This window comes from Macrobrachium rosenbergii, chromosome 56 (assembly GCF_040412425.1).
Source record: "Macrobrachium rosenbergii isolate ZJJX-2024 chromosome 56, ASM4041242v1, whole genome shotgun sequence".
NCBI lineage: Eukaryota > Metazoa > Arthropoda > Malacostraca > Decapoda > Palaemonidae > Macrobrachium > Macrobrachium rosenbergii.
In genome coordinates this window covers 42,788,916-42,812,898 of record NC_089796.1, presented here as the reverse complement: position 1 = coordinate 42,812,898, position 23,983 = coordinate 42,788,916, and the positions used below count along the sequence as shown (strand labels likewise).

The following is a 23,983-nucleotide window of genomic DNA, read 5'->3' as shown; positions in this document are numbered from 1 at the left end:
GTGTAATGCTATTTCATTCCTGTGACCTCATTACTTCCGTTTATCATAGATTTATTTTTATTTCACCCATGTGTGCATTCTATGAGGCAAGCTTTGCGAATCTTGTGGTGTTTAGACGATAAAAGTCGCACCATCTGCTTATTCTAAGTTAGTCAGATTCCAAGCGTTACTCCACTCGATTTTTTTTTCATTATAAAATGGATGATCTGGGGAAATAACAAAGGTAGACGTATTCCCTTTTAGGACCCCACTATGTACTGCAAGTAAATTTGACTTTCAAGACTCCGTTTACATTAACTTAGCATGTACTTCAGTCTTTGATAATGTTAATCGTCTTGACACATTGAAACGAAATGCTATAAAAATGCAAGACCTTTCACAACGGTGGTTAGTGGACGCTGTCAAATGCCTTCTCATAATCATCACAGTCCATCAGAAGGGCTTTTAAAATTCCATGCAGTGCTGCACAATATGTTTAACACAAATATTTCAACTGTGCAACTCCTGCCTGACACAGTGCTGCTTCTCTCTCTCTCTCTCTCTCTCTCTCTCTCTCTCTCTCTCTCTCTCTCTCTCTCTCTCTCTCTCTCTCTCTCTCTCTCTCTAAAGCCAGCTCGTTCATCTTTTAGGTATGTTATAATTTTTGCCTAGCCTATTGACGTAGTGCTGTGCCTCAATAATTACCACACCATCAGGTCACCTTTTTATACCTTTGCCGTGATTTTCAATTCCCAGCCACCAGGCATATATCCTAATCACACATTCTATAAATAAGTCTAGGCCTGTAGTTTCCCAACTTGTAATGTCTTTTATTATTGATTCCAAGGCAAAAAATTTGTATTCATTCATAGGCACCTAGAGATCTTCTTCAGCTTCTGGTACAGTATAATGTTCAGATTATCCACTTTATATCTTCAATCATTACCTCACAAAAGTTTCACTGAGACGCGTTTTTCTTCTTATGATGATATTGATTTACTCCTCTTTTTGACAGGCATTTTACTGGTTTTTCTCTCACCCATGCGCTTTAATTAATGACTCCGTGAACTACCCTAAAACTCATGAAACTCCCTGAATACATGGCTATTTCAACTTCATCACCCGGCTTGTCCAAATATTATATAATTAATTAGTCAGTGTGTGTTTGTGTGTTTTAATATATTTTTTTATAATTGTAGTCGTTTTGGCGCCAGATTGCTTAAATTATTATAAATTCAGTTGACAAGGTACAGAACATTTGCATTCCACTGTAGGTGATTTCCTTGCACCCTATTTGTTTTTTGTTAAGATTCATAGTTACAACACGAAAACTTGCAAAGGTCTGCTGCATCTGAATTATTCATCTTGGGAGGCTGTTGCCTCCCCAAACGGCAATTCTCTTCCATTTCCTCTTCCAGCAGCTTCAGCTTCTGAACCTTAGGTCCCTGCAGACAGCGTCGCCGCTTCTCTTTTCTGTTCCTTCATTTCTCTTACTGCGAATTTCTCCTTTTGTTGTGCAGGAAATGCTTGGCTTGAAGTGCCGCCCATCGCTCCCATTTGGTGCAGATGCTCTCTCTCTCTCTCTCTCTCTCTCTCTCTCTCTCTCTCTCTCTCTCTCTCTCTCTGGTATTACCTGCGTCACTACTGCAGTGATGTTGAGAGGCACTCTTATGTATTAAAACCTCCTTTTGTAGATTTTTAGCGTCGATGAGTATCCTAAATGTATCGCTAATTTAATATCAAATCAATCAGTATATCGCAGATTTTTACAAAATTGCTTGGTTAGTAAGTAGACCTAATGATATGTTTGATAGAATCTACGAGAAAGTAAGTTTAATTCATGCGCATTTGACATTATACGAGAAAATAACTGATGTGCGTTTCATGGGTTTTATGTGTAGGTAAGCATAATTTGTGTGCGTTTGTAAGGTTTGTAACATATTTGTATATATAGAAATAAAAGAGGCCCCTTTTCTTTTTCCATCAAGAATGAAAAGATAGGTCACTTCCATTGCCAGTTTATCTTTTATATACTTTATATAATTCGTGTATGAACTTGCTCCACATCCAAAAGAAGGGCTTCATAACGTTGTGGTGAAAATGTACATATTTCTGCATTTTCGCTTATTTATTTGGGCAAACGTTATTTAGCCTTTTGTGGGCCTTTGCCCATATTTATGGTTTTATATTGGCTCTGTTTTATTTCTTTTTAATGAGAAAAGTGTCAGTAGAAATATAGATGTCAGCAGCTTGAAGAGATTAAAACGAAAACGATTCTAGGGTGGCATTTTTCACGTCAATTTCCGCATCAGTATTGTACAGAAGACTGCAAGAGGAACACCTCTATAAGTGTTTATACTACTAATTAGTAGTACCGCTTAGGTACTACTAATTAGTATGTGATACTAATTAGTAGTACCTAAGCGATAAATCTCTTTGCGATGTAAAGCAGTGCTTCTCCTCCAGGTACTGCAAGCAGTCTCCTTTTGGGTACCTTAAAGTGCATTATTGAATGCTGATAACTTGGTTCTGAATGAGAGTGCTTTGCGGCACCGGGTGGAAGAACGTTTTGTAAATAATCTCAGTGATGAAGGTGACTGCGTATGATTGTAGTAGTCATGGCGGTGGTGTCTCGATTATGATGATGAAGGCCACTGCCACTGCTGTATCTACTGCTACTGCTATCGGTGCTATTGCTGATGACCACCATTCACACAACATTCTTGTTGTGACCGCAAACTGACATGTAATAAAGGCGTCGGTAACGGTTCGGAGTCTCGATGCTAGCGCGAGGCCGCATCCAAGGCTTATTTTCTCCTCTCCCCTCTCTGCTTGTCATGCCTGCCTCCCTGCTACGGTGGAGGAAATTCCTCTGTGTAGCGAGTTTTACCAGGTGTCTTCGGTGGCAGACTGTTTCCGTTATTCAGGCCGGTGGGTTTTCTTCGTCTTCCATATTTGTAAGCCAGCTCCTCTGCGTTTTGCATACGGCCATTATAAACCTCTTCAATACATGTACCGAAACTCACATCTTGAGCACATGAACACAGAAAACAAGTACAGTCTGAAACGCTGTGTGGAACCGCACCGAAAATATGATGGCAAGGTCAAGTCAGATCATTATGTATAATTTTGAACATGAGTTTTTGTATAGGTTTGAGATTTGATTTCAATTTGGGTAAGTTTGAGAACTACATTTATCGTTATTAATTTCAAGATTTGGGTTTGGTCTTGCGTTACAAACAAGTTATTCATTATAGATTTATTTCTTACTACGCCTTCAGGTATTTTGTAGTGATTGACAGCAGTGCTGTTGTCGCTGACTTTGTGTGGTGTTATGTAGGAAGTGATTCAATGCGTTTTGAACTTGAAAGTACAAAGTTTTTGAAGAGTTCTTTAAGAATTTTAAAGTCATGAAATCATTATAAATTCAGGTTTGTCACTGAATACTTTTACGTCCTCCTCAGAATTTAAGAGTCTAACAAGTAAATGTTGAAGAATGCATTTCAAGTCAAAATGACCACAAAGAGAGCTGCTGCTGCTTCTCCACGCCCAGGCTGCGTATTTCTTGTTCCGTCGTCACTGGGCGAATCTTCTGAAACTGATGACGAAACGTGTGAATTAAAGGTCATTCGTGAATGAAATTTTTTCCATCCTGCATTCCATTGCTAAAACGTCATGTCCATTCCTCCTCCGGCTTCACGTTCATCCTCCGTGTTCGCGATTCAAGGTTGTTTGTTCACTCTTAGGAAATTCTAGGAATTCGATGGCTAATATCTCCAATAGTTTACGAAAATATGAAGCTCACAGTCATGCATGTACACAAAAGTTAAATGTATTATTACACACACACATATATATATGTGTGTATGTATGTATTTTATATATATATATATATATATATATATATATATATATATATATATATATATATATATATATATATGTGCCTATATATATATATGTGTGTGTGTGTGTGTGTGTGTGTGTGTGTGTGTGTGTGTATGATTATTGCGTTGATTGCTTAAGGGCGCTGATGTAATATTTGCGTATGTCACCTTTAATCTCGAGGAGGCCTGTAGACCGCCTCAAGGTCAAGGCTGAGTTCTGCTTTGAAGGTGACTTTCGAAACCTTCCTGATATTTTTATTATTGCTATTATCATCGTTAGGTGGGTTCTTGACATATTCCTCGAGTTATTCACCCGTCGACGTGTAAAATGTGGCTTCAGAACTCATATGGTGACTGAGATCCACGATTCCTCCCCTCCCTTCCCCTAAAACCACCTTTTGAGACTTAATTCCGGTCTAGACCCTAATGACTCTTGAATGTCTCGGTGGCTAATACAGATTTGCATAACGTGATTTTTACTCTGTAGCAAAGTTCCTTAATTCTCTAAGTATTTTCTTCCTTTATCTCTTATCGTCTCTGTGATAGTAATGAATTATTTGCACGTTTGTCTTGTAAACGATACTGGTAGTTCTGATAAATCCAGAGTTTGTTGGGGTGTGTAAATATATCGCCTCTACCTTGATTAAAAATGTTGATCGCCATTCATTCATTTCATGGCTCAGACATGAAGCGATGCACCGATGACAAAGGAAAGCTTTCGAACCCAGCTATTAATTCACCATTTCGTGTCTGGCTCACAAGTAAAAGTATGAACATGAAAAACCTAGTTCTGTGTGAAACTCTGTCACGGCCCATGAAACTTTCAGCCACAGCCCGATGGTAGCCTGTCTTGTTGGCACTTGCAGCTGTGCCAGACGCACGATGATGACTAACTTTAACTAAAAAAAAAAACTACTGAGGCTAGAAGGCTGCAATTTTGTATTTATGATGATTGGAGGGTGGATGATCAAGATACCAACTTGCAGTCCTCTAGCCTCAAAACCGACAAAAGCCATCTCAATAGTTTTATTTTACAGAAAACTAGAAAAAAGTCCCTATATATCCTGCAGGATGGGTCAGAATGTGTCCATTTCCATAACTGTCACAAATAATGTCCCCATGTACGTTGGGGAGGGCCACTTGTGCGCTGTGTAGTTCTACCCCAGTAGACGATCATCAAGTGCTACTAAACTCGCTTTGCAATATTTTGGGTTAGAGATTTAAAACTAACTAAGAGGAGGCTTCTTCGGTAGCGTGCCGGTTTTCTTTTCCCATGGCAGCCACTACGAATGGTCTCAGATTTCCACGCTGAATTATTATGGTGTTTATCCTCGAGCATTCGTACGTTAATCTCTCGTCGCTTTGTTTAGGCCTTCTTGGTCCGTCTTTTGAGAAGTTTGTTGGTGCCATAGGGCTTCGTTATTTTCGACTTTTTTGTTTTTTATCATAGAATATTTTCATGAAAATGGTGGCTGACAATTACAGTGGTAATTGTAGCTGGACAGATTGGACCTAATTGTCGTGAATGAATAATAAATATACAAAGAAACGAGATTTTGTTACTGTAGAGAGATCGGTTTAGGAATGATAACAGAGAAAGAATGGGTAGGAAGAATAATGAAAAATGTCTGAGTATTTATTGACAAAGTGATTAATGTTTAGTATCCAGACACAAAAATTAATTATAAACAGACGATAAAAGATGAAGAAATAACGGTAAATTTTTCTATCCTCAAAATTTTTTAACTTGAACAGCAATAAATGATTGTTAATAAATTGAACCATCAGCATCAGCTCCGCTTTCTTATTGTAGTTTTAAAGTTTTTATTGAATTTTATTATTTCGTATCATATTCTGAAAGGATTTGAGAGCACTTGAGATAACTGTATCTGAATTTTCTTGCAGGAATTTGCTTTCGCCTTTGATGCAGTCACTCCTTATCCATTTCTGTCCTTTTGGAAGGATCCAGAAGTCATACGTAGTTCCGCCTTCGTTAGCTCTGTTTTTCTTGATATTTTTACTTTGTATATACAAGAAATACCAGGCCTTACTGTTCATCATTTTTGTTCTGTTTGAATTGCTTCCTCTCGGGAATGAATGAGGGACCGAAGTTTTTAGTAGAGGTCCTGGGACAAATTCTCACAGGCGCGCACTCGCGCAGATGTAGTTGATCTCTACAACGTTTTAGAACCTGACTTGCAAGCGTTTGTACTCGTGACGCCCACATGCCATTGGTGACCCTCCGTAATTGAAGTGTAGCATACTTCAAGTTTCCGGTATTGATTTCGGTAATAGCAGTAACCGGACAGCCTGACTGACAAGTAAAACGTATGGTGATCGTGATGTGGGCTGTGATCGATATGTATGGTAAACTCTGATGTCATTTCATTGTGAAACTATAGTCTGGCGGGACAAGTGTCTGGGTATACTGTATTAGCGGTTGTGTCCCTCAGTGTTCGTCAGGAACTGCCGTCATGTTTTTACCGGGTCTTTCACTTTACTTTATTTTTTAGGTAAAGTTTTATTGCTATTAGTATTTTAGCATATTTTTTCATGTATTAACGCTCATATACAAATGCACATCAGGCCCAGCGTTATTCCACGTATAATACTTGCAAAGTTTGCAGTGTCATCAATTTATTGAATGGGAAGCTCATATTTTGCTCTTTCTTTTTTTCAGGTGAGTCCCCTTAATTTCACCTAGTCCAGGCTTAAATGGTGGGTAAGTAGAAAACTCGAATCAGTAGCAATAGCGAATGTAAAAGTATAATATACCATGGCATAATCACTCAACTTTGTGCTTGCCAGTAGGTTTTATATGAAGTAACTTGGGTAATTTAATCCAAGTTATGTCATTGGCTCACCCGTATTGGGTTACTTTTATTACGTCTTCTTATTTTTATATTCATTTTTGCTAGTAATAATTGTGTGTGTGTTTGTAAGTAGAAATAGGACCGGAGTTTGGAGAGAGAGTTTCAGATATGGCTTAGGTAGGTGTTGAAGAAAGGGGAAGAAAGTTCATGATAGACGGCAGTAGCTGCATGGTCAGTACACACCATGGGCAGTACAGACCAATGGAGACTATATATATATATATATATATATATATATATATACATATATATATATATATATATATATATATATATATATATATATATATATATATATATATATATATATATATATCTTATTGACTTGATAATGGATGTGCTGTCTCAAGGAATAAGAGATCAGTCCCCCTGGTGCATGTTGTTTGCTGATGACATCGTGTTATGCAGCACCAACAGATGGATAGTGGAGTCAAAACTAGAGCAATGGAGGAAGGTACTGGAAGACAAAGGATTAAAGATCAGAAGGAAGAAGACAATACCTAAGTTTTAATGAAGATCAAGACTCTGAGATTAGTATGGGAGGGACGAGGTTGAACCGAGTAGAAAAATTTAGGTATCTTGGTTCCAAAGTGGCTGATGATGGAAATTTGGATGTAGACATAACACACAGATTGTAGGCTGGATAGAAAAATTGGAGAAAGATGTCAGGTGTCTTGTACGACCGCAGAATCAACATGAAGGTTAAAGGAAGATTGTATAAGACGGTAGTGAGACCAGCTTTGATGCATGGAGCAGCGAAACATGGCTGGTAAAGAGAGTGCAACAGAAGAAATTGGATGCGATAGAGATGAAAATGCTCAGGTGGATGTGTGGAGTAACAAAAATGGACAGGGTGAAAAATGGAAGAATGAGAGGAACTACTAAATTTGTAGAACTATCAAAGAAAGCCCAAGAAAGAAGACTGCAGTGGTATGGCCATGTGATGAGAATGGATGAGACACATGCAGGGAGGAGAGTGATGCAGATGGAGGTGCCTGGTGGGAGAGCAAGAGGAAGACCGAAGCGAAGAAAAAGGATGGATGTAGTTAGAGAAGATCTGAGAGACAGACAATTGTCAGAGGATGATGTGTTTGACCGAACAGGTGGAGGAAAGCTGTCAGAAACGTCGACCCCACATACAAGTGGGAAAAGATGCATATATATATATATATATTATATATATATATATATATATATATATATATATATATATTATATATATATATATATATATATATATATATATATATATATATATATATATATACTATATATATATATATGTACTTATTTATTTATTACAAGGCTTGTGTGTTTTCACTTTTTGAACCGGTGAGTCAATTCCAAATCTTCGTGGCGAGCGTTACTGGAGCCTGATCCCTCGATTATACAAATTACCATCTGCCCTCAAAATAATTGCAATAAATTATCCTCGCCACACGCTTTGAGACAAAGGGTGACGACATGCCCAAGGTGTCAGTATGAGGTACGTTATTAATTGAGAGAGAGAGAGAGAGATTGAGTTTGTTTGATTTATTTATTTATATTTTTTTTGTCTAGGGAAGCGGGGAGGGGCTTGGGGGTGGGGGCTTTTGGTCGTTTTATTGTCCGTTGCGCTCACGCGCATGCGCAGTGGGAATTGAAATAAAGGGGAAAAAATAAGATGTCTTCACACGGCCGTGAGCGCGGAACAGTATTGAGTCTTATTTGAAAGATGGGAGGAAGAAAAAAAAAGCTGACACACAGCTTCCTGCAGGTGGGGTGACGTCATTTTCGTTGTGGAAGTTGAAGCTCCTTCCCTTCATCCTATCCAGTCTTTTATATGAGCGGAGGGAGGGGTCTTGTGGTAGGGGAAAGAACACCATTTCCCCCTCCTCATTTTCGTGTGTGTGTGTGTATATATATATATATATATATATATATATATATATATATATATATATATATATATATATATATATATATATATATATATATATATATATATATATATATATATATATATATATGGCGTAAACTGTGATGTTCCATAGTGGGCAAAAATGAATGTCTTTTCCTGTAATACCACAGTGTAATATGAATATAAGAAGGCCCATATATATATGTATGTATGTATGTATGTGGAAGTGGTGTTGGGAGGAGCCCCCTCGATTCCTCCCCCATTGAAGAACGTTGTATTACAAACGCTCCTGCCAAGAATGAATCGTGGTGGAGGGGTTTGTGGGGTTGGAAAGGGGGGTTTGGATGGTTGTCATTTCCCGTCATAAAATTTGAGGTTGGGGGATTTTGGGGGCGAATGATGAGAGCATGATTTTCATTACTCATTTCCTCTTGAATGCTGGGCTGCTTTTTGTTTGACTTCCTATGAAAAAGAGATTTTGTGCAGATTTTAGTGCTCGTGGTCAGTGATACTGCTTTTTATTGTATCTTAGGGATAAGCTAAGACTCGTTTCATTTTGTTATTCATCGCTGTATCGGTGCTGGAATTTTTTGTTAATTACTTTTAAAAATGTTTTCCCTGATGCTCCAGTACTGCATGATTTTTATTCCTTCATATTCAGAAAAAAATTGGCAAGAAATATTTGACTGGCTCTTTTGAGTGAATAATTCCTAACGGACTGCAATAAGTGATAAAATGATAATGCTTTGATGTAAAAATTAAAAAAACATGGTTCTGTAGTCATAAGAAAATTTTATTCAAGGATTTAGAAATGAAGCAGAAAATGAAGGTGATCTGATTATAAAGCTAAAATATAACACTTAGGATGACTTCGGAACTGAACCTGAGCCAAGACTTCGAAGTGTCAGTCTATGCCATTCAGGGGGATATTTCACGATATCATTTTGTCGGTAGAAAACCTTGAGTCACCTTGATGACATTTGAGTTCGCATTTAGACAGCTTTTTTCTGGTAAATCTGCGTGGAAGAATTGCTTTTTGCTTGTACTGAATGCCCGCATTTTGTTAAATGTATTCGCGTTTTACATTTGTTGAATTTGGTCATTCTGAAAATTACAAGACAGCACTGGCGTTAATATTCTCTCTCTCTCTCTCTCTCTCTCTCTCTCTGCGCGCGCGAGCGCTGATGACTCTTTTAATACAAGACATTCGAAAATTCCAATAATCCTTTTCCGTAATAACAGATACTTGAACAATAGCTGTACTATTGTTTTCTTGTTATTGGTGTGTTTTATTGTTTGGATATACACCACTTGATTGATATGTCTCCCATTTTCGTGCACATAAGAACATTGTTGTGTGTTGATGGAGGAGGCGAACTGGTTGGACCTTTCAGCAATCGCTCTAGAACATCTCGCTGTTTAGATGAAAAGCGTTCTCGACGGCAAAGCATTGTTTGTAGCGTTTCCTTTGTCCAAGTTATGTTTTTTCTTCATAACTCCACGTTTAATTAATGTATCCCGAGGCACGAATGTATACCAGAGAACCATTGACTTATCCATTTTTTAAACTTGAATTGCTTTATGCTTGAGAGTAGAGGTGGTTATTGTTAGCAAACTAGAGACGCTTTTGGTTTATGTGCGTGTATTTGCACAGAAGCTTTTGTCAGTTGGACTCTGCGAGTCTGGATGAATGCAGTTTTCGATTCATTTCTTCCTGAAGAGCTGTCGCATGACTTGAAGGAGGAATGTGTCCCCAATCGATGTGCAGTCCATCATTCTTGGGCTCGTGTTTGGAAGCCATAGCCTTGGAAAGCCATCCCCGAGGGCGATTATAAATAAAAGAGGAAGTGCAGCAGCAGAGCCGCCGCCACCTCCCAAGGGAAAGTGACGATGAGCGAGGAGGAGGAACGGTCCGGATTTTGAGCTCAAGGAGACGTTATCTAAAAGGTTGTCTTGTCTGTTATCGTTGTCATTCCTGTTATCGAGGTTGTTGTGGATATCTGTTTACTTCCATCATTTAACTCTTTTCACTTTCTTTTCATGCTGGCATGGTTTGTTGTTCGTTCATATCAGGTTATCTCTACTTCGATTTTAGTATCGTTTTTCATCATATTTATATTTCTGTATTTGTTCAAATGTTCTGTGTCGTAATAAAGGTCATTGGTTTGTTTATAGCATTTTTATGCGGATTTTCCCTTTTGTTATCCTTCGTTTTCTGCTTAATTGACGATCTATTAGAGCTTATGATGTATACTATGCAGTTACTGATACGATATACCTTAAAATAACTCAACGTATAATATTATATACATATATGTGCACACACACACACACACACACACGTTTAATAATATATACATATATGTGCGCACACACACACACTCACGCACACACACACAGTTTATATGCATTCCAATCTACTGAAGACACATCGCCTGGGATCTTTCGAATGTCTTCTGTCTTTTGAAAGATTTATTCCCAAATAATGAGACGTAAAGGACACAATTGGCAGCAACTGTGATCTCTGGGGATTAAGCATGGATTAGTGCCACGGGGTCTTTGGCACCCATTTGCTGAAGGCCCCATACAGTTTCCGTCTCCTCAGTGCCTCATTCCCTACCTTTGGGGGATCTTCGCTTTCTTTTCTCTTTTAACTTTGCGGTTAATTTTACATTTTTTTTCTTTTCGTGCCCGTTATTTTAGTGGCAGTTTCGTGCCTTTTTTGACGCAAAGCCAGCAACGTAATCTTTTGATTTTCCATAATGCTTTCGTTTGGAGTGCTTAATTGAAATCTGTTTTTTCCAGGTTTCACTTTATAATATCCTACATTATAGATACTCACACCCACCTTTACTCTGGAACTTCGTATTTTTATCTTTTTGTTCTTTTTCAGTTTTCTGTCTTGTTACTCATTGAGTTGCCAGTGTGGAGATTTTTTATTGATATGATGTGCAGGTTTTCGCTTGAATTTATAGTGGCTGCAAAATTACATCACACTTGTTAACCACCTCTTAGTTTACTGCTCTTGTGATATAATTGCAATTCATTTACATGATAGGATGACATCAACTTCTGTTGATGTCATCCAAGGGTTGGGCAATTTAGCCTTGTGTTTAATGCCCACCAATATCTTGTTTGCATGGAGCACTTGCTCGGGTTACTATAAGTGCGGCCTAGATATTTTCTTAACCCAATATGTAAGCAGTTTATTTAAATCAACATAATTAAAATTTCCTGAGGCTTTATGTATGTTCACTTACTTGCACGTATATATACATGCTAACACTCACAATTTGTCTATATATATATATATATATATATATATATATATATATATATATATATATATATATATATATATATATATATATATATATATATATATATATATTAGGAACACTTGGCATAAATGCTGAGCAGCTTTCCTTTAGTTTTCTAAGAATTCTGAGGAGGAAACCTTATGCACACGCACGCGCGAGCGCGTTTGTGTGTATATGTGTATTGATTACGCAAGTTGATATAAAATTGTACATGGACCTTGGATTTAGCATAAGGCATTAAACGTCACAGAGAAAGATATTCTAAATTCGACCTAATGCCAGTCTGTAATTGCTATTCCATCAATAACCTAGAATGTAATATTAGTATATAGATATTCTGGAAGCCAACCAAAGCGAACAGAAAATCTGTGTAGGAAGAGTATTCCCAGAAGTATAGTGTTTAAATTCATGGTTATATTTTGTTGTAGTTTTTAACATTATGAATTCAGCCTGGCCATCAAATTATCCGTTTACCTGTAGAATTCCAGAGCCAGTCTTGAGATATTGATTCCACCCTCAGCCGTCAGTATCTGGAGATGGGAATAATGAAAGCAGTTCCTCCCTTCTGAATACCAAGGGCTGAGGCGTTTTTCCTCTGCACCTCCCCCTCTCCTAACTTCCTTAAATCATGGCAGTCATGATGCTATTCTTCTGTCTTGGAACCCCAGCAAAAGGATGGTAAACGAATTTCCATCTCTCTCTCTCTCTCTCTCTCTCTCTCTCTCTCTCTCTCTCTCTCTCTCTCTCTCTCTCTCTCTCTCTCTCAAACATTATCATATTTCCTGTGTCACATCGAAAGGATTTAGTCACGTCAGTCAGCTTAGTACTGTAAACGGCGCAATTTCCAAAATTATTATTATTATTATTATTATTATTATTATTATTATTATTATTATTATTATTATTATTATTATTATTGATAGTTTTGTTGCAGTAGCAGAAGTTTGACCATCTTTTACATTTTTTGTTGTATAGCGTTATAGTCCCATTTCAAGATGGCGGAAAGCACTGCGACGAATTCAGGACTCTCCTTATGTGCAGTTTGCCCCCCCCCTTTTTTTTTTATTGCCGATATTCATTCTTCTTCATGGAGCTTCCGTACAGTGGTCAGTAACTTTCGCTTGGGAAATTAGGCACAATGCAAGTGATAATAGCATAACACTGATGAAGCTGGCTAAGGGGACAAATAAAGACGGGACTTGAAGTAGCGCCTAGCAAAATGGTGAATAACTTTGCTGGAAATGATCTCGTAATGAGTATACAATGACCCTTATTCTCCCTGTTTCTCTCTAAGATCTTTAATAACATTTAATGTGGCGATCATTTTTTGTACCCGTCTGCCATACATGGTCCTTCAATATGACAAATTGTGATGCTCTCTCTCTCTCTCTCTCTCTCTCTCTCTCTCTCTCTCTCTCTCTCTCTCTCTCTCATATTACTCCAGACAATATTCCTTTACCCTACCATAAGGTAAATCTGCCCTTCCTCAACCCCGTCCCCCCAAGATTAGATGCTTGGGTGGGTGAAATCCTTTGGGGCTTTTCCGGGGGTTGGGGGATCCGGGTTTGAGCTTCATGGGACGATACCTGGTTTGGGCATTTTGGCGGGGGTTTCTTGTTTTCTTAAAGGGTTAGCCATCTGTCTTCTATTATTTTTAATGCCCAAGCTATTTGATGTCGCATTTTATTAGGATAATGAGAAAATGGAAATACAGGACTTTCTTGATAGACACTTAGACATGGCATCGAGATAAGGAAAAATTTATTTATTGATCGAGATTGTTTGGTTCTTGGGTTTGGAATTTCCTTTCGCCAAATTCAAAGAAAAAAAAAAAGAATTTGGTGGTAATAATAAATTAACAGTGGATGACAGGTTCTCTCTCCCCCTCCCTCTCTTGGCATCCTAATATTCAAATAGAAGTGGTTTTGAGAATGCTGATAGATAAACTAAAGACTTTTTGGCCACAAGGGCTGCATTCATCTACAGAAAATTCATTTCTCAGAATGTTAAATATGAAATTGTAATGATCTAGAATTCTAGATCAAGTCCCCATATCCAGAAAATGGTTCTCATTTGCATCTTAGGGATGAAGAAATGCGTCATCGTAATTTTCCGTTTGCCAGATCTTTTGTCTTTGATTGCTTAAATAATTATTCTGTGGAATTAAGTACTTCACTTTCTTAGAAATAAACTAACACATGACAAAAAAGATGAGTCACAGATTGTTTAAAGAGGGTGACGGGGGCGAGGAAAGTATAATCTGGCGGTGTTTAGTAACAATCCCCGTCGCCACTAAGAGGTGCCAGGTAGGATTTTATGGTTACATTGGGAAGATAACTTGCTCATTGTGTTATTTGTTAATTTTTCTCGTTCCTCATAGAAATAGCGCAATTAAATGGTGTGGAAACAATAAATTAGTTGCAGCGTGTATTTGCCCGAGCTTTAATGATATATTCATAAACGGTCGCCTTTTGCCATTCGTGTAAACCGGCGACGAGACGTTAGTTGCTTCCCAGCTGGCGTGAAGGCTGAATGTCGGCGCTCAAATGTGTGCGATACCTCTTGCTTTTTATTCGTTTTTATCCGAGTGGATTGTTTTTCGTCTCAAGATACACGTTTTAATACAGACCGCAAGTGTGACTTGAAAAAGAGTCCTCTGAAGGGATCTGTGTGACAATCTGGGTGTTTGTGTTCGTGTGCTGTTGTTGAGAACGAACGCGTGCTTCTTCTCCAGCAGCCGAGATCATCTGTTCATACCAGCTTTTATACCCTGGGTGTATCATGGGGGTATCCCAGAGTTCACCAACATTTGTGAATTAAGGACTCGGAAAAATGTTGTGAGTTGTTTGTTATCTACATGGAAAATAAATAATTGCAGGTTTCCATTCAGATTATACCCAGGCTAGTATTTTAAAAAAGAATGTCATCGGTGTAGGTCCAGTAAACCTGCCCTCTAAAAAGGTTTTTTGCATTGTCGCATAGATTCAGTCAAGTGCGTTAGTGTGAATTATGTGGTTAGCGCTCATCGGAGGGACAAAGCTGTAAAGAAATATGCTAAATTTTTCTTACAAATCCAATGCACGTTAAATTCGGCCTTAGGCTTATCCTTGACGGTATACTGTAGAAAAGTGAATTTTTTTTTTTTTTTTTTTTTGCCTTTTTTTTGTGAAACTTCATCAGAGAAAATGCCAGACAAAGACCTTGTGGATTGAGCTACCATGTTAAATAGTTGTGTGTGGGCGTGGCGGGGGCCGGTGACGAGGGCGGTCATGGTGACCGATGTACCGTTGAGGTGGCCAGTCCCCCTTCCCCACTCATTAATGTCTCCCCCCTTTTATTTTCGGGGAAAAAAAAAGACCTATTTATGCAATTTGCAACGCTAGCATAGCCTATAAATTATCGTAGTTTCTCTTGTGAATTAATCAGTCACCGTCATCGCTACTGAAATTAACGACGTCACTGTTCATCATCATGGTTAGACTTCATGTCCGTCAGCAACAGGCGATATCTGCTTAGACCCGGTGTCGGATTGGCCTTCTTACAAAATTAATCGCTTTCAGGAGACTTTGAATTTCAATTCTTCTCACTTTGGTGCGTTATTGGTACTCCAAATTAATTTTGAGGCACAGTCTCACTCTCCGTTCATGAATATAAAATTGAATCGCTTAGGATTACTGATTGTTGGAATTGCATTTCTAGATCAAAGTTCAATTTAGGCTTAATGTTTTATATTTCCTATAAATTATAATTATATAGAGTTCTTAAGGACACAGGGCGTCTAAGGGAGGGCTTTTAGTAATAGAGGCGGCAAGGGCTCAAGATCCTAAGGGGATTTGGTCTTTATTGCTGAGTTGTTTAAACCGCCCAGCACTCGTTCTGCCATAAATACCTGAGTTGGTTAGAATATATGTGAATGACCTTAGAATTGCCACAGTTGTTGCCTTGTATAATTTTGTCTTTTCTATTGAAGATTAAAGTTATACAGCACTAGAACTCATTTTATTTGCTCTCACGAGGTTGTATTGTGTGTGGATTAATGCTTTCATAAACTCAAACTCCCATATATATATATATATATATATATATATATATATATATATATATATATATATATATATATATATATATATATATATATATATTTATATATTTATATATATATATATATATATATATATATATATATATATATATATATATATATATATATATATATATGAATGTTATTGTGTGTATGGGTATGGAATTCATTGAACGTTCGTATTTTGTCAGAGTTGCACATTACATGTACCACTTCATTATTTAATGTTCCAGGAAATTTCACGACGAAGACATATGGTAGCGTGAAGTAAAATAAGTTGAGAGTTTTTGAAGCGCAGTTTTAGGTCTTCATTCTTTTGCTCTACATTGTTAGTCAGTAATCCAGAAATAAGAAGATTGATGGGCACATTGTCCGTAATTGTCATCACAGAACTTGAGTAGGAACGAGGGCGAAGGTTATATGGTATATGCGCATTTTTCTTGGATCACTGTCGAGGAGAGGAATGGAGGTAGAAGTCTTGAGACGACGTGCTATGCTTGGTCGTCATGTGGTGTGATTGGAGAAGACTTTGCTCCTAACCTTATGAGGGCGTCCGGTAATCAATATGCTGAACACGATGGGCCCCGGTATACTGTAGCGGTCCGTCCCACCTTGACAGAACACAAACCAGTCACATGCTCTATGGAATGTTAGGATTTCTCTCTCTCTCTCTCTCTCTCTCTCTCTCTCTCTCTCTCTCTCTCTCTCTCTCTCTCTCTCTCTCAGGGAAAACTTGAGGCGTCATTTATTATCCTCTTTTTAAAACAGTTTGATACACTGACTGTCATAACAGGAGGAGAAGGGAGTTTTTTGCACATGTTGAACAGTAAACTATTTCAAAGAGGAAATTGGGTTTTTCATGACCATCTTGGAAAATACGACCAAAGATTAGTGTTTTACGTCGAGCTATCACTCGATAAAACCAGCTTCCTTTTTTTGAACGAACTTTTAACATTGATCTTAAGGTGGAAGAACGGTACAACGGGTTCATCTAGATTATAGTACTGGTTTTAGCAACGGAGCCTGGAGGGAGGATAATGCTTATTGAGTTTCTCCTGCTGTAGCGAATGCTTGAAGCCAAGTAAAGGTGCTTTCATGTCAGAATATTTTTCTTTTTATGTCGAGCGAGAGAAGCGAAGCACGTTAGCATGTTCTACCTTTTGTGTAGAATTCACGTGAAGTCTATTTTGTTCGTGCTTTACTATAGAAATTGCTTCGTTTCCTTTTGAATTGTGTATTTTTAGCTTTTTTTATGTTATAGCTATTGAAATCCTTTTCAGTCAAGAATATAAATCTCTGTATGAGATTGTTTCGGCGATTTGGATTTGTAAAATCGAATTGTTGACATATCCATATGGTTCACATTTCCTCCTTGATTTCATTTGCCTTCATGCGTAAGATGTTTTCACAGTATTGTAGATCGATATTTTAGGCATTTGCAAAATTTCGGTGTAATGTTAAGCGACACGTCCATGTGAAAAATTCCGTGTAACCTTGAAATCTGTAGAAGACATGACACTACTCTTTTGTTTAATGAATTGCCGATGAGGTAAACTGTCTAACAGTATATCGTACTTGCATACTTCCGCTAGTCGCCGTTAGCCCGGTCAGCACACCTAGACTCCTTGTCTGGCTACTTGTGACTCCCTGCTTACACCTGGTGGGGTGAGGTATGTTCCTCCAAACCCCCCCCCCCTGCAAATGACCTCTGCGTCTTCCTTCCGATCCTCTTGCTCCGGCCTTACATCTCTCAGAGTTTAGGAGGATTTTTTTTTTTCTTTTAAATTTTGTGATTATTCAGTGACACTTTCGTGCGCCTGACCTCCGATGTAATAGTTTTCAAAACATTTATATAATAATGTGTAACCAGGGTAGGTTATGTTCTTGTATTTTTAGCTTTCAATCATTTTTTTTCCAACTCTTGAATTAAATAGGAATTTGTAGGCAGATGAAGATATTTTATACACAGCGTCTCCTTCTTTGGGGGGGAAAGAAACTAGCGCAAAAAGTTTTGTATTGTTAGTATAAATGCAATTCACGCTAAGAACCAACACCTTGTAACATAGCCCGTTTAATGTAGAACGTATTGCCTGCAGACCGAATGTTTAAGAATTGCATTAAGGCATGACAAGACGCAATACTGAGCATGTCGCGTAATTCATTTCTTGAAAGTCGTACCTGCTGATATTGCATGAGATGTATAAGGCACATGCTCACCTGTTTACATAGTTTGTGTGTGTGTGTATATATATATATATATATATATATATATATATATATATATATATATATATATATGTATGTGTGTGTGTGTGTGTGTGTGTGTGTGTGTGTGTGTGTGTGTGTGTGAGTGTGTGTGTGGTTACTTGGAATACGTAAGATACTTGAATTGTGTATTACCAGGCAGTGGCCGAAAAACAGTGTCAGGGGTTTTGAAATACCAGGTCATTATCTTGCGTTCCCAAAACACTAGGCAATGACGTTAGATTTTGAGTCAGCGGAAAAAGTACCGCCGGAAATGACGGGTGGCCTTGTGGTCGGGCTTATCTTTGAGCGCACTATCAGCAGCTGTTTGTGTTCCCGGAGAATGGTAATGACAAGATCAAAGATCAAGCTGAGATAATGCTTTTTATATCTGATGATTTTAATTTATGATGAGATTTTTAGTTTTTTTTTTTTTTTTTTTTTTTTTTTTTTTTACAGTCGTCATCGTCCTTATAACTGCATCAGATTTTCCAAGATGTATCTCTTTTCTACTTTGCATTAATGGAATTTTGTATATCAATTTCTATGCTTGCTTGTATATGGATGTGAATACGTACATAATCTATGGATCACTCCTTGCTTACGATCCACTTACACAGTGTCTGGTGGGGTTAAGAAGAAAGGAGGGTTGGGAGTGTTGCAGTACTAGCGACCTCATCCCAAGCGTTGCTGAGAAACCGGAAGGCCGACCTTTCCGGCGCCACCCCTTCCAAAAGGTAAAAGGATGTGATTTTGAGAATATACAGCAACAATTTTTAGTCCGCAAAGTTTTTTTTTTTTTTTTTTTTCCAACTGAATCATTCTGAAAGCTGATTTACACTCTGCCTCATTTTTTTTTTTTTTGAAGTTGGTACTCCCACCGGATGACGGATTAATTTTATTTGTGATTGTTTACCTGTAATTTTGGATGGAAATGGGGCTACAGAAATTGGTGTCCAAGGAGAAAACTGCACTTCCGGCCGATGGGGATGACGCGGGAAGCGGAAGTTGTAACAAGGAAAGGGTGGGAACGCTGCGTGTGTGTGTGTGTGTTTGGGCTGGGTCGCCGCTGCCTAACTCACTTTACGGTGTTTTAGAGTAATTTCATTTCAACTTTTTTTTTTCTTTTTTTTTTAGTTTCATCACATACACTCGGTGTCAGTCATAGTAATATTATCCTGAGTCTGCCAACGCTGCGTGTTCACGCTTCTTAGGTACATCAGAAACTAAAATTTGCAAACGCGTTGTATTTTAATATTTAGATGTGGCTCTGCTTATCTTGTTTAGAAAAGTGATCTTATTTTCTATAATTATTATGGAAATTGTGACTCTGTGATAATCTAGGAATCTTGAATCTTTTTAGGAAATCTGAACAAATTTGTCTTATAAGAACGTAAAATGAATTCATTCAAGGAACGGTGAGTCAGTCCCCCCGTGGGTATTTTAGAGAACGAGGAATATTGTGAACTTGTTTATTTGTAGGCTACCTTCAAATGTTGAAATGAAAATGTCATCATTTAAGTCGACACTCCTCCAATAACTTATTCAGCTGTAAGATTGAACTGAAAATTCGTTTTCGTTGTGAGCAGTACACATGACCGACCCAACAACGTTTGTTTAATCCACCTTACTTTACAATGTGTATGTGTATATACCGTAAGCAGTCATTCCATTTTAGATTTTCCCAACTTTCCGTTAGTAAATAACATTCTTTATTGCTCTCATATAATCGATCAACTTGTATGTTTATTTCACACGTAATCCCCATGTTTGATTTTTTTTTTACAATAACGGAAGGTACAAAGCAATTCGTATTGATTCTCGGTATGCCACACGAGAGGGAGTTCGAAAATAGTTGTAATTCTCTCTCTCTCTCTCTCTCTCTCTCTCTCTCTCTCTCTCTCTCTCTCTCTCTCTCTCTCTCTCATAATATAAAATCTGTATGTATGCATACTGATATGTCTGTATACTTGCTTAGACGGGGTCCTTTCGAAATGGGCTGCTTACCTTGCATATACTGTAAATGTTTACGTATTCTGAATATTTGACGATCATTTTAAATGGTTTATCTTTCGCCGATTTTGAGCCATCATTCGTGGAAATGCCAGCTGGTGTTCGGTGTTGATGGAGGTCATTATATCTTTTTTTTGGTATATTGCAACCAGCTCTGTAAGAAATGGTATTCTTGTCGCGGATAAGATTGTGTTCCATGCAGTTATTCAAAATTTATAGCCTTTGCTGCATTGATATATGGTCCAACTTATTCGTAGTAAGTCGTTAGTTTCCTGGAACGCGTTCATTGTTACAGTTAGTAAGAAGTGTGAGTGGTGCGAAGATAGAACAGTCATCCTAATTGCACACAATTTCTTTGAATATATTTGGAATATAAACTCCTTGAAGAGAGAAGAAAAAACAGCAATGAATGAATATGAAAATGACACCCCTCCTTCCTCCCGCTTTCTCGCGATGGATTGTTAACGTTTATTTAGGCGTAAATATGAGTGCCAACAATACCTAAAGGTCAAAAGGGCTCTCGTTTTCATGTTGAATACAAACATTTTTTGACGGGGAAATTCATAGCATCCTCATCTGGCGGCTTTTGTATTGTTGAACTCGAGCAGTGAACGGGCGCTGTGGAAATTTGTATACAATGGTGACAACACTGCACAATTAAAAAAGAAACCTTACCAGTGATTGAGTTCAGCTGTGTGTAAAGCTGTGTAGATTATTAGGTTCTGCTCAGTGTATTTGGGGATGTGAATCATATCTGTTGGTTTTTTCAGATGGTGAAGACATTCATTAATAAGATGATGGAAATGAAATTTTTGCTATAAATGTGTGAAATGCTTATGCTTTGCCTATACCCATAATATGCACAGACTATTGTTAATGACCCTCTTTATCGAGTATCTTTGACATTTTAGAACTGATTTGTTCTCCGATCTTAGTTCCCACAAGTTCGGTTCAACATAGTCCGTTGTTTTTTAAAAGAGAAACGTGACAGTTGCATTTTCCTGTGCATGAGACCCCGTCTTCTGGGCCTATATATTTCCTGTTGACACACGTCCATGAGGTATTTGGTCCTATGGCAGTTAAGGAGGGAGAAGTATAGAAAGGATGTTTAAGAGGAAAGAGCTGCAAAGATGCCGAAATGTTCGAATCTTTTTGTTTTAACTGCATCGATTATGAAATCTCGAGATCTTCGTGGGCGAGAGATGGAAAATAGCCTCGGCCTAAGACTCCAAACGGATTAAGGCGGGGTTGCAGTTTATGAAGATTCCTATAAAATTTTTTAGTGTTGTTTTATAGCTTGTTGGTTCCTTTTTACTAGATTTTTCTGGCTTGATACATTGGTCTCACGAATACCGATGGTGATGATGTTCTCTTTGTTTCATCTGGGATATGTTATCAAAAATTGGATTTTAGCCCTTCAGTGTTTCTTAAGGAGAATTAGTCGCGATGGAATAAACTTGGGTATCGCCACATGAGCAGTGGGCTGCCAGATCTACGCAAGCCATTTTCATTCCTAAAACTTTTGTGTGCCCTTTTGTTCAGTTTTCCTATAGTTATGAAACGCACTTGGTATCCTGTGTAGCCCAATCCCTGCTCAGAAAAGTGTTCTTACGCGTTTTGGAGAGTAAAATTCTTCAAAGGTCTTTCACAATGCTTCATGTTTACTTTAGAAATGCCGAGTAAGAACAAAAATACATTTTATACAATGGGAGAGGCGCTCTTGTTGTCCTTCAAGCATTTGTCTCGAGTGCGTCGAGATGTCTTTTAGAAGAGCTTAATATTCCCCTTATCATTCTCGCCTGGATGACTAACATCCTGTCTGAGAGAGAGAGAGAGAGAGAGAGAGAGAGAGAGAGAGAGAGAGAGAGAGAGAGAGAGAGAGAGAGATTGGGAGATTGGTGGGATGGTTTCTTTTTCCATTTATGTACGTTATGAATCTAAAATTTATCTTAATTATATAGAAAGGTACGGATTTCCAGCCAAGAATTTGATTGCGGGTTCGATATCAAAAAAGCGTAGAGAGAGAGAGAGAGAGAGAGAGAGAGAGAGAGAGAGAGAGAGAGAGAGAGAGAGAGCGCTTTTCCCTTCCATCTGCATGTGATTCATCAGAATTCTTCTTTCGATGTGTTTTTGCTTGACTGATCTTTTAGGTTCTGTTGACTACCAAGAATTTTTTTTTTTTTTTTTATCAGTAACCCAAAACGATATCTGTTCGAAGTGTTTGTTTCCTTGGTTACGGGCACTATTTCGCATCGATACTCCGGAGTGCAGAAATATCTGCATTGCCTTGTGTACTCGTAGTTAGTGCAAACGTGAATTAAAGGCGTCTTTGACGTTCCATTCCTTTCTTGTTTACGATCTTGTATGACGGATGTGAATGGAATATTGGAATCTATCTGATAATTGTTAAGATGATATCTCTCTCTCTCTCTCTCTCTCTCTCTCTCTCTCTCTCTCTCTCTCTCTCTCCCCGTGCTCTATTAATCCCATATGTAATATAATTCTGTGCACGAATTTTACTCGAGAAAGAGACAGCGTGTACATCTCGAGGAAATCTCAAGCGGCGACGCACCAGAAACCACAAGACGTTTGAGGGCGAATGATCGTAACGAACTAATTGACCTAAATTGCCTTAGAAGGTCAACACAGCCGGTGTAAGGGGTGACCTCATGATGGGTGACAGTCGTGACTCTCTTGGGACATGTTGAGCTTAAAGCATTGCAGTTCAGGAGCTTAATTTATTTGGGTGCCAAAGCAAGCTTTTGCCTGCCTCACCCTTGTTTCAGCTTCGGCAGGAATGCTGTGTCTCAAGTAGGATGTTCTGTGGGGTTTGTTTGACCTTGAGATTCCACGTCTTTGCAGAACGAAAGGTCTGTTGGATATTGAATGTGGTGGCCTTCGATTTTCCTGGTAATCGATAGGGTCTTCGTTGGGAAGGTTCGTGTCCGGTGTTCCAACCCAATAAACTACTAAATTTAGGGAAAGTACTTTTATGCAACTGTCTGCGCTGTGTGTGTGTGGGTTTTAACCTTTAAACTTTTAAAAGAAGGCGACCTTATCGTCGTCACTGTTCAGTCTACCATCACCATAATGATCAGTTAGCGAATTTTCAAGCTATTACCGTAGCTATGTCTGTCGTGATTAGTGGTTTGGTTTTTGTATATACAAAATTACGGGGTACATATGCGGTGTTTGCGCAACGTGCGCAAAATACTTCGATACAAATAGATGAGTGTAATATATATATATATATATATATATATATATATATATATATATATATATATATATATATATATATATATATATATATATGCGTAATATCTCTTAATATTATAGCTAGAAGTTTCTGTTGCTTTTCGGTGCGCCTCTGTTTGAGGTATATATGGAATTGATTTATTATGCTCATACTTGGCTCGTACTCAAGTTTTCATTTTTGTTTGTTTAATTTTAATGCAATGAAGTTTTGAAGTAAGCAGATATGGCAAATTTTTACAAGTATCCGTGCAGGCTTGCAAATGCCATATTCTTGATATGCATTCAGTGTAAACTCACCAGTGCTGTTTGCGTGTATTCTGCTTTTCGTGTTTCGTAAGAAAATATAGCTTGCTTACGTATGTGGAGAAAGAGGATAAGTTTTTCGTCCAGTGTTCGTAACAGCAAATGTAAGGCTTCTGTAGTAGTTC

General features: G+C 38.0%; 1 protein-coding gene across 29 annotated transcripts in view; it reads left to right on the top strand.

Moving 5' to 3' along the window:
* The window catches only part of LOC136836475 (ensconsin-like), a 652,260-nt gene that overhangs the window by 209,251 nt on the left and 419,026 nt on the right, over positions 1-23,983 (top strand). For 4 of the 29 annotated variants that reach the window (XM_067100789.1, XM_067100773.1, XM_067100785.1 and 1 more), the window contains exon 1: positions 14,447-14,509. The exons of 24 other annotated variants lie outside the window; for them this stretch is intronic. The gene's annotated coding sequence lies outside the window, so the exon portion shown is untranslated. Of the gene's footprint in view, positions 1-14,434; positions 14,510-23,983 lie in introns of those variants that run through there. One more of the 29 variants, XM_067100779.1, reaches the window with a different exon arrangement.